General features: G+C 42.1%; 1 protein-coding gene across 3 annotated transcripts in view; it reads left to right on the top strand.

The window, feature by feature from the left end:
* mdga2a (MAM domain containing glycosylphosphatidylinositol anchor 2a) overlaps positions 1–19,296 on the top strand; it is a 615,537-nt gene that overhangs the window by 266,099 nt on the left and 330,142 nt on the right. The window lies entirely within an intron of this gene.

The raw sequence follows: 19,296 nt of genomic DNA, 5'->3' as shown, positions 1-19,296 counted from the left end.
GGTTGGGGTTGGGTGTTGGGTTTTTCCTCCTTTGTCTTTTGTCAGTGAGGTGGGCTCTGCGGTCTTCTTCAAAGGAGGTTGCTGCCCGCCGAACTGTGAGGCGCCAAGATGCACGGTTTGAGGCGATATCAGCCCACTGGCGGTGGACAATGTGGCAGGCACCAAGAGATTTCTTTAGGCAGTCCTTGTACCTCTTCTTTGGAGCACCTCTGTCACGGTGGCCAGTGGAGAGCTCGCCATATAACACGATCTTGGGAAGGCGATGGTCCTCCATTCTGGAGACGTGACCTACCCAGCGCAGTTGGATCTTCAGCAGTGTGGATTTGATGCTGTTGGCCTCTGCCATCTCGAGTACTTCGATGTTAGGGATGAAGTCGCTCCAATGAATGTTGAGGATGGAGCGGAGACAACGCTGGTGGAAGCGATCTAGGAGCCGTAGGTGATGCCGGTAGAGGACCCATGATTCGGAGCCGAACAGGAGTGTGGGTATGACAACAGCTCTGTATACGTTTATCTTTGTGAGGTTTTTCAGTTGTTTTTTTTTCCAGACTCTTTTGTGTAGTCTTCCAAAGGCGCTATTTGCCTTGGCAAATGTCTAACTTAATGCTCGCAAAAAGCTCTATGGGCTTCTGACAAAGAAAAAACAGTAGTTTTAAAAGTGGTCGTGCCTTGTCTGCTTAGTTAGGCACCCACTGTGCATAATAAGAGAAGCCTAGACAGTGTTTGAGAGACTTCTGTGTGGTTGGGGGAGGCAGTTCCATGAGAGGTCTCATTCTTTCAGGGTCAGGGCTGATTTCACCCCTTTTGACAACATAGCCCAGTATAGCCAGGCACTTTGTGCGATACACGCACTTGTTTAGATCTTTGACCATCTGAAGGAATTTATTCAAGTTATGATCGTGATCCTCTAGGGTTTTACCACATATGGTGACATTGTTCAAATAGGGAAAAGTAAGTCGGGCATCCACCAACCTATCCATTTCTCTCTGGAAAACAGGTACTCTATTGGTAACCCCAAACGGAACTCTTCTACACTGATATAGCCTGCTATCTGCTTCAAACGCCGTGTACTGTCTCTCCTTTTTGAGTGTAGGTACTTGGTGGTAGGCTGACTTTAAATCTATTGTGGAGTATATTTCGTATTGGGCAATCTGATTCACCATGTCAGAGATGCGAGGTAGGGGATATGCATCTAACTGAGTAAATCTGTTTACATTCTGGCTATAGTCTACAACCATCCGGTGTTTTGACCCATTTTTGACAACTACAACTTGAACATACCAAGGGCTTGAGCTTGGTTCAATGATCTTTTCTTTTAGCAGTCGGTAGATTGTGTTCTTAATAAACTCTCTATCCCCTTCACTATAGCGTTTACTTTTTGTGGCAATAGGTTTACAGTCTGGGGTTAAATTGGCAAAAAGGCATGATAGTTTAATTTTAAGAGTTGATAGCCCACAGATTGTTTCCTGGGGTATGGTGACTGAAGGTAGTGGCCCGTAAACTGCCAGTACTATACTTTTGGTACTGATAATCTAACTCCAACAACATCTGAGCACATAAATCGGGCAGTACATGCAATTTAAAATCTTTGGTTCCTTGCACATTTAGCCTTACTCTACAACAGTTTGCAATTTCTTTCTGGAGACCATAATATGCCATAGAAATTCTGAGCCTTAAAGGGTACAGTTTAAGCCCCAAAGAGTTTGCTGTTGCAGAGTGGATATAGCTGTCAGTACTCCCAGAATCAAATAAACAGTCAACAGGTTTCTCGTTTACCTTCATCATGGGGTTTCCCTTGATCGAGGGTGATAGACATCAGGATGGGACCTTGTGGCTGTGACGTCTCACAAGAGCTTGCCTAGTCAATGGTCGTTCCACTTGCAGGCTCCGAGGAAGAAATTGAGGTCAAATGAGTCGCCGGTTCTCCAGGTAGTCATCGCTGCTGTTTTGCCGCGGCATCTCATCTTGTCCTTGTGGTGCCTGTCTTCTTCACCGTTCCTTTCCTAACCTCTCAGCACAGGCTGGGTGATAGCTCCCGAGCCCCCTCTTTCCACATCTGCTACAGTCAGTTTATCGGGCAGGGCACAGTGAGTGCGAATGCACTGTCAGCCCATAGAAGCAGCACTTCCTGAAGCGGTTCCTCCGCAGCTGCTTTGGCCATCATCGCGGGAAACAGACCTTGAGGGTGTAGCTTCAGCACCTCAACCCGTCTTGTTCCCTAGGGCTTTAGTGCTCTGCAGTGCTCCCCTGAGGGTCTTTGTCTGCAGTAGGGTAGCATTAAAAATCAGGTCAGGGACTCTCTAAGGTACTTCGAGTCCAGTCTACTTACAAAGGCGTCCAATGTTAGAGCAGCTTGATGAGCTTCAACTGTAGCAGTAGGGAAGGAACAGGCTCTTGGCAGCCCCTTCAGCGTGAGAGCAAAAGCATCGTCGCTTTCATCGGGATGTTTTCAGGTGTGAAGTTGGTGCCTCACAAACAGTGTGTTATGTGGCGTATCATAATACGATCTGAGTAGACCCAGGCTGTTCTGATATACAGCTGTTTCCATGATCACTGAGTAGGGAACCTCTCCTAAGAGAGCGACTAGATGATCCATCTTCACAGGGTCTTGAACTACATTGTTCGCTCGCATATAAGCTTTGAAGAACTGCAGTCAATGTTGAATAATTGATCTATGTGAGTGAGTCAATAATAGTACACAAGGCACCCTGAATTAGCTAACAACATAGCAAGCATTCTTCTCATTGTTTAATCTGAAATAAAAACTCGATACCATTGCAAACAATTGTTGAGATTTTCAGAGAAAATTGGTTCGTTTCATTGAGGAATCAAGCAATACCAATGTGGGGAAGAGAAGAAGATTACAAGGTGGAGATTAGAAAGGATAGGAAGTAAGGAGCTAGGGATGGATAAAAGATTAAAAAAGGAGTGGATTTGACATCTGCAGAAGAAAATTTTTGTGCTCTATGACTGAGTCTAATTCTAAATGAAGGCTCTGTGCATGTCCTTGGAATTGTGTATATGTGATGGGGTAAGGGGCTTGATTCCTTAGAACAGGGGGAGCCAACCTTTTAATTTTTAATCTTTAATTTAGACATACAGTATAGTAACAGGCCATTTCAGACCACGTGTACGTACCAGGAGTGTAGGTTAATTGGGCGCCACGGTTACATAGGCCGAAATGGCCTGTTACTGTGCTGTATGTCTAAATTAAAGATTAAAAATTAAAAGGTTGGCTCCCCCTATCTTAGCTATTCCTCTGGCAACTGTGCAATTGTGCAACAAAATGATTTCCTCTGACTATTTTAGTGAAGGCTCTTATGCTTTATGGCTGTTACCCCATAGGGGTTAAAGGCTTGAATGGCTGGCAAGCACAAATTATCTCCTGCTGTCACTTTGCACTGTATTTTGAAGGCAAAGCACATGTGGGTTATGATTTGAAGTCGGTTCCACTAAGTGAAAATAAGAACTTTGTAGAAAATGGTGATTTTATTTTTTTTTTGCTGAGGATTGGACTCTGTGTCGTAGGGGTTCTGATGAGTATTTAAAGGATATTGCTGGAGACCACTAATTTTACTTCGGATTTGGTCCTGATAATGCACATAACCTTTGTGGCCCCACTATCTTGTCCCTGCCTTGTCCAGGAAAAATGAGCCCCAGCCAAATGATGCAGCATTTCAGGCCCAGAATGTTCACTGCAATGTACAAATTGATAAGATCTTCTACATTGCGCTAACTGGTGTTTTGCAATTAAACAACAAAAGCTACACATTGGAAAATTAGCACAAATCGTTACAACAGACAAATATCCCACTTAGATATATTCCATGTAGCTTGACAGTGCCCTCAGCATGAAAAAAAAAAGAATTGCTGGAGGAATAGAGGGCTGTGGAACATCTGTGGTGGGTGGGAAAAGAATGGTCGATGTTTCAGGTGGAGGTGGTGCATCAGCAGTGAGACTGTAGAGGGAGGATAACCAATAGAAACAGTGGCATAGCTTGGGGGAAGAGGGTTCAGGGGGAACAGTTGCTCCCCTCAGCGCATTCTTCCAAAGTGACGCCTTTTTGAACTCTGTGCTCACTACTTGATCTCCTGCGATTCGCTGGTGATGTGCTGTGATGGCCCACCAGCCTATCACCAGGTGACCAAGCAGTGAGCACACAGTTCAAAAAGGCGCCACTTTAGAAGAATGAGCTCAGGGAGAGTGTCCTAGCTGCGGGCACCTGGCATCTGGGGAGGAATATTATAATCTTGAATTTCAAGTTTATAATGTTAATTATATAATGTTGGAAAAGTGAACAGAACATCAAATTACAGGCTACCTGCAAGTTTTGTGGTGTTTACACAGCCAACACACTTCTGTACCCACAACCTCCCCAATTCACTTTCCTTGCTCTCCTCCGAATGAAACATCTGAGTTGGTTGGAAAAAGTGATATTAATACAGAATATGAGCAGGGCAGAGAATGTAAAAGAAAAAGATTCAATGAAGAAATTGCAGAGGATGAAGGTATATTTGACGCCCAAAAGAAATGCATAGTTGAATCCTAATTAATAAATAGCATTAAAAAAAAAAGATTTGAGCCTTTTAAAAATGTGGCTTCCAAATTTAGTGGCTTAAATCCAAACCATTTTGTCATTGCAGATAACATGAACAGATTAGAATTTTTAACAGACACGTACTCAGACATCATGGATAGTCAAACTGAAATCGCACAAGAGTTTCCTTTCATTCAAAGACCCGTACAAAGAAATAACGAGGCAGTAGCAGGAAGGCAAATTCAAGTGTTGAGAAACTGACTTTCAACAATGCACTAAAATTCATGATTGCCAGTGACATGTGTTTCATTTATCCTACCTGTCCACATTGTACCACATTTTTCTGATCGTACCAATAACCAGCCCATTTCAGAACAATCCTCTAGCTGGCTCAAACATACAAAGTCCTACCTTGGTTCTACAATGGTCGAGGATGGATTGCCTGGGTTAGCTTTGGTTTCCATTGGAAGACAGTTGGCTACTGAGGTAAATTATAATGAAGTAATAGATAACTTTGCTGGAATGAAGCCAAGAGGAAAAGGGCTGTTGCAGTTGCATCATACATATTTCATATTGCTTCATTTTGTTTTCATCATGTTTAAAATGTAAAATAATTTGTTTTTATTATGTTTTGATTTTAGATACAAATATCAATTATGTACTTTCTTTAAAAATGTATGTAACTCAAGTTCCTTATGTTTTATGTTAAATACAAAATAAAAACCTATAATGAATTTAAAATTATTTAGTATCCATCATGGAAATGGTGCCCCCAACACTCCCCCCACCCCACCCCAGTCCAACACTGCCAAATAATCAATGGTGTCTGCGACATCTGGTATGTGTCGTGGTGCTCGATCCCCCTAACGCTAGAACCTTGCTACGTACCTGAGTAGAAAGGGGAGAGGTGAGGTAGTGTTTAAAATGTGAACCTATCCCATTTTTCCATCCTGTGCTAACATTGTAGATGTCCAGATGCAGAGCAATGCATGTTAGATGCGTTGTATTAAATAAACACTTGTGGTTGCTTTCGGTGATGTCAGAACAGCTCAAAGGGCTTTGAGAAAATTAAATGCTTCTTTGAAGTAACACTATCAGAAAAATGCAGCAGGCTATTTGCCCACTGTAAGCACTGAGGCAAATGTCTGTTCATCTCCTGTTATAATTCCAAGTGATAGAGGTCGGAGTGACATTACAAGAAATCCTCGGTTCTTTGACTGTAATATAGAATCTTCATGTCCGGTTGGGAGAATATTTCATTTGATGCTGGCATTGGACAGTGTTCCTTTTCCACTGAACCCTATCTCAGTAAATTCCCAATTAATTCATGGGACAGAGTGCCAGTGGAAAAGGGGCTTTTGTTTGGTAGATCTCCTATACTGCTGGACTGACTTTGAATTGCATTCAGAATCAAATCACCCTCTGCAGGTTTGTCAGTAATGAGAAACAAGTGAGGCAAGGTACACAATTTTGTTTGTCAGCATCTGTATCTGTAACATCACTAACAAATGATGAGAAATGTATGGAAATTTACGTCAAACTTTTAAGACAGGAGATTTTCATTTTACACCAGCAATCCAGGACATCGTGCAATCCCAAGTGTTTATAAATAGTAGATGACATTTAAATCAAAGGAATGGGCATTGATGATCACTGATGCAACAGTAGAAACTGTGGTGGTAACTTTTGCTGGAAAGCATATTTTCTGTTTGCATTTATATTTCAGAAGATTGCCTCCTGCACTTGTATATTTTGTTCGCTGGATAAAAATTTACAGATCTATCGAAGTTATCAGAGACAGTAGCAAATGCACTGGATGTATTGCAGTGCACCTGCTAATGCTTCTTCCTGAGACAAGTCTCTGCAGATTTAGTACAGCTGTGAGCTGTCTTCAGGAGATTTTAAAATCCAAGCACCATTTAACGTCAGCTGTGACCATCTCAGTAAAACTGAACAAGAATGGAATTGAAATTGTTCAAATAATAAACACTGTGGCAGTTACAGTTTAGATGAAGAGGCATTGTGGCTCTATACTGCATAACTGTAAATACCATATTAGCTGGGCATTAGGTTCAATGTTGATGATCAGAAATTGGCACAAAGCAAAGAGATGAAGTATATGAGCATAATGATACTGAGATTGGAGAACAGAAGCAAGCCATTGAGCCCATGTTATTGTTTATGCTTCATACATCTTATCAACATATTTTGCAATTTCCTTTCATCATCATTTCTATTATTCTTAAAATATATAGATTGTAACGGCTGTGTAGTGGGCCGAGCAGATGCAAACCGCCACCATCAGTACACGGACTTACCTAAGGGCTGGCATGCCAGCAGTACCAAGTTCTGAGGGACGGCACATTGATCAGCTGGGTCCCTTGCCGAAAGGCGCAGGATGTTAACAAGACTCAATTTAAACCTGCTGGTCCCGTGGACCAGCAGCCGTTCCTTAACAAGATTCCCCACCTTGTCCCGTAGAGCCCGGGACAGGCAGGGAATAAAAGCCGCTTGTAAAGCTTCAATAAACCAGTCTTGAGTTGACTCCTCTGGTGTGTGTTTATATTTCTTTAGTAGCTCAACCGTAGTAGTCGCTACAATATAACATTTTTCTGAACTACTCCATATGGATTTAAATTCAGCATTCCAACTACTTTCTGGTCCCGCTCCAGAAGTATATCTTGAGTTGCATTATAGATTGATATTTAATATCTCCAATTATCCTATTAAAAACATTGAGAGTGCTGGAATTTCCATTCATGCACTACACAGGCATCCTCAATCTGTTCCATCATCCCCAGTAGAAAAGAGAGAGGTAAACCCTTTGACGTGTCCATGGTTCAGGATGGATGCCTGGAGACTATTTTGTTCAGTTAAAAAGGTTCAATATAGTGGGCATTGTCTCCAGTTAAGAGTTGAGGTTCAAATTTATTATCATCTTATTGCACATCTACAACCTGATGAAAGTGTCTCTTGACCATGATGCATGCACAAAAACACACAATGCACAGAAAATAAAGATCACATAAATAATCAATAATTATGTATACTGTATAAATATTTGGGATGATTGTCATGGTTACAGGATACTGTTAATCAACAAGATACTGTGGAAATAAGTTATTCCACAACCTGGCGGTCTAGCTTTTGATTCTCCTGTACTTTATATTGATGGTGGTGGGTTGAAGATACCGTGTGCTGGATGGAGGGGGTTTATAATTCCTTGATCTCTCTTTAGAGACCGCTCTCAGTAAATCTCATCTATAGAGGAACGGGAGATTCCAATGATCCTCTCTGCTGTTTTAATGATCCTCTGTATAGACTCAGTCTGATACTTTTAGCTACCATACCACACAATGATGCAGCCAGACAGGGCACTCAATTATGCTCCTGTAAAAGGTTGTCAAGATGGGAGCCAGTAACCTAGCACTTCTCAGCATCCCTAGGAGGTGTAGGTGCTGTAGCACCTTCCTGACTAATGAGAAGATGATGTGAGTCCAGGATAGGTTGTCCCTTGTATGCACTCCAAGGAACTTTGTGCCCTCCACTCTTTCCTTGACGGAATCATTGATGTGTAGTGGAGAATGATTGATTGCCATCCTCCTGAAGTCTATAATTCCTCTTTATCATGTTCATGTTGAGACTTGGGTTGTTGTTCTTGCACTGTTTTACAAGCCTTTCAACTTCCTGTCTGTCATGTGAATCATCATGGTTTCTGATACAGCCAACTACTGTTGTATCATCCACAAATGTGATTATTATTTAGCTGAGTCTGACAGTCATGAATCACCAGTGTGAACAGTAATGGGCTGAGCACACATCCCTCAGGTGCACCAGTGATCAGCGCGATGGGGCTTGAAGTTTTACTGTCAACCTAGACAGACTTCCCATCAAGAGGTCGAGAATCCAGTTGCAGAGAGGGGTGTTGACTCCTAGCGAGGACAGTTTATCCACCAGCCACATGTTAAATGCAGAAGTCAATGCACAACAGCCTGGCATTTGAGGCATTATTCTCTAGGTGGGTCAGTGGAGGGTTAAGGCTATTGCATCAGCTGTGGACTAGTTTGGACGGTAGGCAAACTGGAATGGATCCAATGTCACTGGAAGGTGCACTTTGATGCATTCCATTACCAGTTGCTCAAAGCATGTCTGGATTGTAGACATCAGTGCCACTGTGCAGTTGTCTTTTAGTCCAGTTATTGAAGCTTTCTTGGAAAATGGGATAATGGACACTGCCTTGAAAACTGAGAGGACATCGATCAGGACCGGGGTTTGAATCCTGCACTATCTCTAAGGAGTTTGAATGCTCTCTCCGTGTCTACATGGGTTTTCCACAGGAGCTCCAATTTCAAGTATTTTGATTAATGTATTGAAACCTCCCTGCTTTTAGCTTGAAAAGTAGAATGAAAGTGTTGTCCCCTCCACCAGGACATAAAACAAGAGTTTTCACATCCACCAATGTGTTTCTTGTAAGAAAGTGACTGCAGTTTTAAGCTGTTTGACATGTGAAACACTTTGTTCTTTTAATCAGATAGTTCAGTCTGTTCACATTCCAACTAATACAATTGAATTGATTAGCCATTATTAATAGTGTGGAATGATTGAAATTCATTTTATTTCAGTCACAAATATCAGTCTTGCAGTAGAAACATGAAACTAAACAAAATTGAAGATAAGCTGTGGAATGCCAATGTTTACAATAGCTCTAGTGCCATAGCAACATTAGAAAAACAGTTCTTCATCACCCTCACCCAAACCCTTATATGCAAATCCAGAAAGCTGTTGAAAATATCAATAACAACCCCTCCCCCATAGATGAAATTTAACTAAATATCCTCCTGATAAGTATTTTATCTCAAGCTCCTAGGCTTCAAATGTAAATATTCTCTGAACTTCTAATTAGAACAAAATTATGTTTAGTCTTCCACCAAGCATAACAAGAAAAAATCATTTGCAGGGATAACAAGAAGCAATATTAATTGTTTTCCATCTTTACTAAATATTGCTAAACAAAAAATATGCATATAATAAAAATATACTTCTCAATTTTCTTATCAAAAAGTTAAATAACTAAATGAACCCAATTCCAAGAGAAATCCTGACAAAAGTGCAATCCAAATGGATTGAACATTCCATATATTAGTAAAGCAAATTTAAAAAAAACATCTAATGGACCTTGTATATTAAATGACAGAAACCTTAAAAATAACAGTAATTAATTAGCCTTAGTCATGAAATAACAGTTCACACAGGGAGTGATGTAGAAGAAAGATCATCAATATATTTCTGATCCTCATCCACTGAACCGAACCACTTGTTATGCCCAATAGTAAGTGTAATGCAGAGACAAGCAGGGTATATTAATGAAGGTTTAAAATCCTGATGATGCAGTCCAACATGATCTCTTTGTAACTGACACTTTTATTCATCACCTCAGGGCAGTAATCCTCAATGATCCTGATATGTTGACCATGATATTTAAGCTTCCCCTTCATTGGGCTTTCACGAATCAAAAGATCCTTAGTTTGGTAATGATGTAATCTGAGAATGACAGATTGCGACTTCTGACCCACAGACAGCTTGCGTGCTAAGGAATGGTGGGCTCTTTCATTTTCAAGCGGTGATGCGAGGAAATCTCGCCCAAACTCATCGCAGAGCAGCTCTGGAAAATAACTTCTAAATCTGCCCACTTTCAGTCAGCTCAGGCAGGCCCAAAATACTTATATTTTGCCTTCTCCTCCTGTTTTCCAGATCAATCCCCCTCGTCATTAACTTTGAATTAGTGTTAGTTAGATTGGAGCTTACATTTTCTAAATCTTTAGCACATCTCTCAGTTTGTTTAACTTGAGCTCAATAGATGACAACCACTCACCGTGTTCTTGACCTGCTGAACAAATCTGTTCAAGTTTCACTTCAATCTGGCCCAAACCTTTTTTAAAATTCTTCCATTAATGATTGTTTAAGCTGCTCCATTAACTCCATGTTGGGCTCCATAGTTAAGCTTGTCTGCATCTCTTCTTTTTTCCCTCCTTTAGCAGCTCTTGTAGATATAATAGTTTTTGGAGAGTGAGGCTGATAATGAAACATACAGAATACTTTGGTTGTTTAAAAAAAAAGTTAAATGTAATACACACTGTTATTTCACCCACAGCCCACCCTTCAAAACATATCATGGATGTGTAATTGGGTGGCCGCAGGGTCCTGTTACCATGCTGCATGTTAAAAATGTAGAAGTTTTTTTAATTTAAAAATTTTAATTTAAATATGGGAATCAGGTGGTAAAGCAGAAAAGGTTACAACATTATTGAAAATTGGAATAGGCTAAAGGATCAGATATTCCACTATTATTTTTATTAACAATTTATGGGTTTTTTTTATAATGTTTTCAATCGTGGTGGTATCAATGTAATGATTTAGCTAATATCTTGTTAAAGACACCAAATTATGTAATCTACTTTTCAAGAATATGGCATCCATTGCACAAACTCATTTTGTCAATTTTTTTGCCAAGTTGCCCATGATCATTTTTGCTTTGCTCCCTTTTCCTACTGTACTGAAATTAAATTAAAATGAAAAACACTATATATATATAGACACACACACACATATCTATAAATATAATATATAAATGTGTATATATACACACATATATAGCTACACACACACACACACACACACACACACACACACACACACACACACACACACACACACACACACACACACACACGTCCAGGCAACGACTGAAGAGGAAAACCATTGCAATTTTGGATAAATGATATTTTGTTGAAACTCATTGGTATATTAGTTGGGCTCATAACTACAGTTACGGAACAACGTGTCATATTATGTCAATTTTCAAGATTGTCAGTGGAAATGTACATAATCCTCAGAGTGCAAATGATCATGGATCTGAAGTTCCCCAAATATTGCAGAAATACTGGTGTATGTTTTAAGCATCCTCTTTTTGAGTCACTAGCCATTATAGGAAGTGCCTGATTTCTATTTCCTTTGCCACTAAATTAAATGAAAAATATAAGGGAAGTGCAACTTGAAACATTGTCTTTGGGGGTCACATTAAAGCATTTCTCAGAGTCCACTTGTGATGCCTGTGCAAGATGGCTTGGTTCCAAATTTAAACATTATGGATGAATAGAAACAGGAATTCAAATTAATTCCTTTTCGAAACATCAAATGTTGACCAAAATAAAGGACAGTGCAGTGGTTTATTTAGCTTCTCTTTATTTAAAGGAAAACTATGTTACAAGTCAGAAAAACAAAGATATTATATGGTGAGTTTAGCTGTGACGTGTGGAGCAACACTTGGATAATCTAAGTTTATTCCCAATTGTGAAGCACAAAAGTCTGCAGGTGCTGTGATTGTAGTAAAAACACAGAAATGCTGGATGAACTCAGTAGGTCTTGCAGTATCCATAGGACATACAGCACAGTAACAGGCCATTTCGGCCCACGAGTCTATGCTGCCTAATTAATCTACATCCCTGTTATGTTTCGAACGGTGGTAGGAAACCAGAGCCCCTGAGGAAAATCCACACAGACAAGGGGAGAATGTACAAACTCCTTATAAACAGTGCGGGATTCGAACCCCAGTTCCGATAGCTGGCCCTGTAAAGGCGTTGCGCCAACCGCTATGCCAACCATACCTTCAAGAGATGCTGCCCAAAGGCAGGATGGGGAGAAGCCTTTTAATTCAGGCACATACCTGCTTTTTAATCATGCCTTGAGGAGGGGGTGTAGGTCCAAAATGGCGGTATTATATCTTTATCCCCTATGGATGCTGGAAAACCTACTGAGTTGATCCAGGATTTCAGTGTTTTAACTTCTTTCCAATTGAGTCAAGGAGCACAGAAACAGGCCTGTGACCCATGTTGTTCATGCCAGTCATAAAGTGTCCAGCTCTGCCAATCACACCACATCGTTTGTGCTACAATCATCTACAGCGATATTTAGTGATTCAAGTGATACTTGAATGTTGTGAATGGCTGTAAAGGGCTTTACAATCTGCTAAAATACTGATTTAGCATTGACTATGCCAATATCCTCAAATTATTATCTTCATATTATTTGATTGGCTGGGCATTCTCACTATTGTGTCTTGCCCCTCTACCCTTCACTTCCATATTACTCTCTTTTTCCTCATTTACCCTCTTCCCACTTCAACTTTGATGTACCCTCAATTATTCACTAAAAGCTGAGTAGTGAAACAATCAGCTAAAGGCTGGAACACTATCAAATACCCCTCCACTTCCTTGACATCAGATCAAAAGTAGCCCCTGCAAGGGGCTATAGGTAGGATCGGTCTCGGGAGGCGTATCCAGTCAGTAGCAGCTAATCACGGTGTAATGGTGGTTTACCACATTCACCCCTCCTTTATAGGAAGAACTCTGCAGGGTTAGAAAAAGAGGGTGAAACAACTGTACATATACCTTTTACAGATCATGTCTATCCGGGAGTCTCCTGAGGGAGCGTGGTACATCATTGGTAGTAACAGTAGCTTGGGGTAAGGGATGGCCAGCTGGAGATTCAGGTACCCCTAAGGTTGGAATGGGGGAGAGTGTCTGTGGAAAGTCAGTGGTTTAACTATGGAGCCCAACATGGAGTTAATGGAGCAGCTTAAACAATCAATGATGGAAGAATTTAAAAAAAGGCTTGGGCCAGATTGAAGTGAAACTTGAACAGATTTGTTCAGCAGGTCAAGAACACAGTGAGTGGTTGTCATCTATTGAGCTCAAGTTAAACAAACTGAGAGATGTGCTAAAGATTTAGAAAACGTAAGCTCCAATCTAACTAACACTAATTCAAAGTTAATGACGAGGGGGATTGATCTGGAAAACAGGAGGAGAAGGCACCTGGCAGTGCCAGGTCTCGGACTGAGACCATGTCTTCTTGCCCATCAGGGAAAGCAATGTAGGCACACTGGGAGTTTGAAGTGCCAGTAAATTAAGTAGACAAAGGCGACATCGTCAAACGATAATCATGGCTTTTATTATCAGAAACTAGTGGTACAATAATGAAAGTCAATGGGTGCATACAAGGGGAGTGTCTTTAATGGTAGAGATAGTACACAGCCAATGTCAGTAAATCAAGACAAGCCAAGTGTAAGTCTGACAACTCAGCAGAGATTCATCAAAGGGTTGGCATGGAGGAGGTGGACCCTCTCAACCAGTGGGTCAGTCTTAGATTGCCTGACGTGCTTGTGGAGCAGGGCAAGTCCCGGAGAGAAGGGCAGCAGACACTGAAGCAGACATCTGATGGAAGGCAAACATCTGTTCATTAGGCTTGCTGATGGTGGTCGTACATAAAAATGACGGAATGGAGTGAAGTGAATCTGGGAGGATTTCTTGCCAATGGGAGATGTGGAGACCCCGTGACCTCAGTTCCAGGAAGATGGGCTTCCAGAACATGGCAGTTTACCTTTCCACTTACCCCTGGGATGGTAGATGGTGGTCCCTCTCATGGCAATGAACCTGGCTAGCAGGTACTGCCGCAGCTCTTCGCTCATGAACGATATACCCCGGTTGCTGTGGATAAAGTCAGTGTATCCAAAGATACTATGGAGAGATACTACAGAGATACTGTGGAGAAGCTTGATAACAGTGGCCATGGTAATGTCAGGGCAGGGATGATGATAAAGGTGCAATGGGAATATTCATTGTTAAGAGTAAGGAAATAGACATTCCTGTTGGAGGAGGAAGGGGACCCTTGAAATTGATGCTGAGGTACTAGAAGGGGTGCATTGCCTTGTCTGGCCGGTAGAACTGCGGTTTGCATTCGGCACAGACCTGGCAATTTCTAGTCATTGTCCGGATCTCCTCGACAGAGTAAGGTTGATTCCGAGATTTGACAAAATGGAAAAACCTGGTAATTCCAGGATTGTGAAGAGTCTGTAGCTTGTTCATTTGAAGACTAGCACAGGTTCCACGGGATTGGTCATCTGGGGGCTTGTTAAGTGTGCCAGGTCTGTAGAGGATATCATAGTTTTAAGTAGACAGTTCGATTCTCCACCTAGGATTTTATCATTTTTGATTTTTCCCTATTGTTTATTATTAAACATGAATGCAACCACTTGCTGGTCTGTGAGAAGAATGAACCATTTCCCTGCAAGACAATGTGTCCAGTGGTGTACAGCTTCCATGAGAGCCTGGGCTTCCTTATCGATAGAGGAATAGCGAATCTTGGCCTTGAAGGGTACATGAGAAAAAGGTGACAGTCTTGCCTTCCTGGTTTAGAGTGGCAGCCAGGGCAAAGTCAGACGTATCCCTCTCCACTTGTAATGGTGTTGACTCATCTATTGGCATACATGGTTGACTTGGCGATGTCATCTTTGACCCATTTGAATGCCTTCTGGGGTTTTTTTGTCAGGGGAAATGTTGTGGTTTTGACCAGTGGCTGAATCTTGTCAGCATAGTTAGGGACCCATTAAATGTAATAAGAAAATAACCCAAGTCTTCTCTTTAGTGCTTTTAGGGAATGTGGGAGGGCAGCTCCATCAATGGATGCATGTGGTCAGGGTTGGGCCAATTATACCATTCTCAATAACACAGCCAAGGATGGTGTAATGGAAGATTTAAACCGTGTTTTTTTTAACTTTTGCAGCCTTTGCTTCTGCCAGGCTGAGAACCTGCTTGTGTTTTAGAATCAGAAGACATAATCTAATTTACACTTTGGGGCCCAGGAATGCATATGAATTAGTAGATACACCTAAACTCCACCATGAGGCACAGAGATGCAGTTTTCTTTTGTTGGTCGCAGACTGTCAGAAGACCTTGAAGATAATTAAATCATTTGTTCAAAGAGATAAGCTATGAAGTAAACAACTTTTGGGTAATATAAGCCATGGTACCACTGCTGAAGTTTGAGACTTTCCGAGAGGTGGCAACATCTCTCAGCAAGAAGAAGAACTTATAGAGACCAGACAACGTCCCGATCGGGGGAGGTGGAGAAGCTGCTACCGGTGCCCTGACAACCTACTACAAGTGTGCAGTTGTTGCCTCACTTCAGCAGTTGGGACCAGTCCAGGCATTGATAAGTATAGTTAGGAAGGGCCTGCATATTGTAGTTTGAAATCAGCTTTTGAATTTGTAATAAACATTTGTATAAACTGAACTGCTCTCGGTGTGTGTGTCTATTTTCTTTCGGTAGCTCAAACACTGTGACCAATCTAAAATGAACAAAGTGAGAGGTACAAGTTTACCCAGGACAGATGGCCAGTCATGGTGTCCAGAAGACACTTTTTTTGTCCTTGTTATAAGTCAGGTTCATGCATTTCTCAGTGTGAAGGAACTTGATGAGATTAGCATCATGGTCCTGCAGATCATGGCTGCAAATGGTAACATTATCAAGGTAGGGAAAAGTGACTTATATATTGTAGCAGTCCATCATGTGGTCCATTTCCCATTGGAAAATGGAGACCCTGTTTGTGATGCCGAAAGGGACCTGGAGGAAGTGATAGAGATGGCCATCTACCTCGAATGCCATATACTGACAATCCTCTGGGCGGATTGGGAGCTGGTGGTAGGTCGACTTTAGGTCAATCATGGAAAGCACCCTGGTTGGCCATATCGGATATGCTGGGAAGGGGGTACGCATCGAGTTGCATATACCGATTGTAGTCACTGACCATCCTATTCTTTTCTTTGTTCCTGACCACAACAACTGGGGCCCTCCAAGGACTATTGCTGGCCTCAATGATGCCTCACCCAATAACCATTGGACCTCCGTCTTGATAAATGCCCTGTCAGCCCCGTCTACTCTTGGCAGCTACCGGCTTGCAATCGGGGGTGAGGTTGGTGACATTGTGGATATGGGGGGTCAATCTTGAGGGTTGAGAGGCCACACATCGCCTGCAGATGGGCAGAGGGAAGGGCCCATTGAATTGCAAGGTGATCTTCTGCAGTTGACACTGGAAGTCCAACCCTAGTAACAAGGAGTCACAGAGCCGAGGCATGACTAGCAGTCTGAAGTACGAACGTACGCTACACCTCCAACAGTCAGGGTCACTATCCAGGACCCCTGGATGGCTGTAGAGTATGACTCAGATGCGAGAGATATCCTGTGTTTGGCAGGCTGTTCTTTAAGGTACAGATTTTAGCAGTATAAGGGTGGTTAAACTGTCTGTGCTCCTGCTATTGAATAAACATTTGTTAATGCGCCTGTTTACCTGGACATACTGGTGAATTCTTGCAGTGCCTCTTGATTGAGTGTGATGGATGCTAGTATGGATTCAGTGTCTGTGGGGTAGTCCTGCTCCCGAAATGGCTGCCCTCAGACAAAAGATGCCCAGCCTTGACTCCTCGACCTCCATATGCCTGGGAAGATGGCATTCAGGACACTGTCCAAAATGGCTTCTTCCATGATTTGCACTTGGCGTCGTTATGTGCTTGGAAGATGGTGCCGATTGCGATGCCTGGGATAGCGAATGGCCGCATGTGGCACTACTGGATCTTCTGGGCAGTTTAGATTGGCAAATGTTAGCATAATGCTCTTTTTTCTGGCTCCGAGAGAGTACTGCATCCTTGGCAGGGGAGTGCTTCCTTGGGTGCGTGCCCTGCCCGCATAAGTAACAACTGGAGAGATGCCCACAATGGTGGCCAAGGTCAAGTCATGAGTGTAGTAGGTCGGTGTATGGGACCAGTCATTCATGGGGTAGGATGATGCTCCACCTCAGGATCATGGCCCCCTCTGGAGGGCCACCTCCAATGTCTCTGTAAGCTTGACTGCCCTCATCAAATAGAGTACCCTTTGTTCCAGTAATCACGAGTGAACATACCCAGAGCAGAGGCCGGCAACATAGGCATCTCTAATGAGGTCCTCCGCACACTTGGTGGCAGACTCGGGCTTACAGTTGCAGGCTCTATACAGGATTTGGAGGGCCCATAGGAACTCAGTGCGACTCACCAAGTCATTGTTGTCTGGTAGCCAGGAGAAGCCTGGCATAAACCTCATTAACCTTCTGGTGATACTGGGCGTTGAGGATCTCCATCGCTGCCTGGTATGAGTTGGTATTGCTGATCACATGAAAAATCTGGGGCCCGACCCACGAGACGAGTAGTCTCAGTTGATTTGCGTCCGTGGTGATGGCATCCATGGCTGCCGCCAAAATGTTTTTGAAGCATTGTAACCACAGCTTGAAGGTGTTCTGACCAAGGGTCGATGTGAAGTTTCTCTGGTTTCAGGTACTGATCGTACTCCTTTGAAAATGTTCGCTATTGAAATTGATATACCATCAATAATTCACAAAAGGCTGAGTAGTGAAACAATCAGGCTTTTAATAGTTAAAGACTGGAACACTGTCAAACAAGCATCCACCTCCTTGACTGATCAGAAAAAAAGTATGGGGCATGCAAGAGGCTCGTCTCGGGAGGCATGTCCTGTCAATAGCAGTCAATCACGGTGTAACAACTTCTTTACCCCTCTCTTTCTAATCAATACTTCTGCCCCTTCACTCCTGCTTCCTTGCACCCAATGCCACATCTTTCCTCACCTCTCATCTCTCATTATTTTCACAGTGATCAGGATTACAGTGTTCGTAGATTTGGAGATGGTACGATGTGGTCAACCAGCTTCAAATGTTGATGATAGTTCTTTAATTAGGCCAACTCTCTACATATAAACAGGATATCATACTTGCATACATCCAACTCTAATATATCCACTGATAAAGATCATAAGAAAGAGGAGCAGAATTAGGCCATTCATTCCATCGAATCTGTCCCGCCATTCCATCATGGATGGTTTACTATTCCTTCCAACCCCATTTTCTTGCCTTTCTCCATCACCCTTGATTTCCTTTATAATCAAGAACATATCTACCTCTAAATCGTAAATTTAAATTTACATTTTAAATTTAGGCATACAATACAGTAAAAGGCCATTTTGGCCCACAAGTTCGAGCTGCCCAATTTACACTCCATTAACTTACACCCCTAGTACGTTTCCAACAGTGGGAGGAAACTGGAGCCCTCAGGGAGAACCCACACAGACACGGGGAGAACATAAAAACTCATTGCAGATAGTGTGGGATTTGAACTGCGGTCCCGATCGCTGGCTCTGTAAAGGCTACACCAACCATGCTTCCCATATCCCCAATGTTTTGGAATCCACAGCTGTCTGTGGAATTCTGTACATTCATTGTCCTCCCTGTAAAGACATGCCTTCTTGTGGCACAGGGTTACACTGGCTACTTTACAAATCCTGATGCATGGTTTTGACCCTGTATTGTTGACCATTTCTTTCCTTCCATGGACACTGCATGACCTGCAGAGTTTTTCACACTTTTATGTTTTGCTCCAGTTTCCAACATCTGCAATCCCCTGTCTCCAAATCCCATGACAGTCTGAGAACCTAAATTTAGGTTTAAGAGCAGTAAATTCACTGAACACAAACCAGAGCAACCTTAGACATTTCATAGAGTGGTGGAGGAGGCACAAAAGGCAATTTAGACAATTTAGCTTGAATCTCCTTAAGAGATCTGCCTGACACACTCTTGGCTTCTGGTTTATTTCTGACTTGGCCAGTTGACAATCAATATGGTCTCTAATGTAACTAAAGTGATTGGTGTTGATTTAAGATGTCCCTTTTCTCCACACTCTGTCTTTCCAAGCCAGCCTTTTGATGTGATTAAAACATTTTTTTTGCCACCTTTTATTAGTTTCCAGGCAAACGATCATTTCTGGACTTTACAGTGATTTTTTTACCCTGAGAGAAAACAAAAACAAAAGAAAAGAAAATGCAAGAA

Source organism: Narcine bancroftii, chromosome 2 (genome assembly GCF_036971445.1).
Source record: "Narcine bancroftii isolate sNarBan1 chromosome 2, sNarBan1.hap1, whole genome shotgun sequence".
NCBI lineage: Eukaryota > Metazoa > Chordata > Chondrichthyes > Torpediniformes > Narcinidae > Narcine > Narcine bancroftii.
Note: the sequence above shows the minus strand (reverse complement) of the source record. Positions and strands in the feature narration are given on the sequence as shown.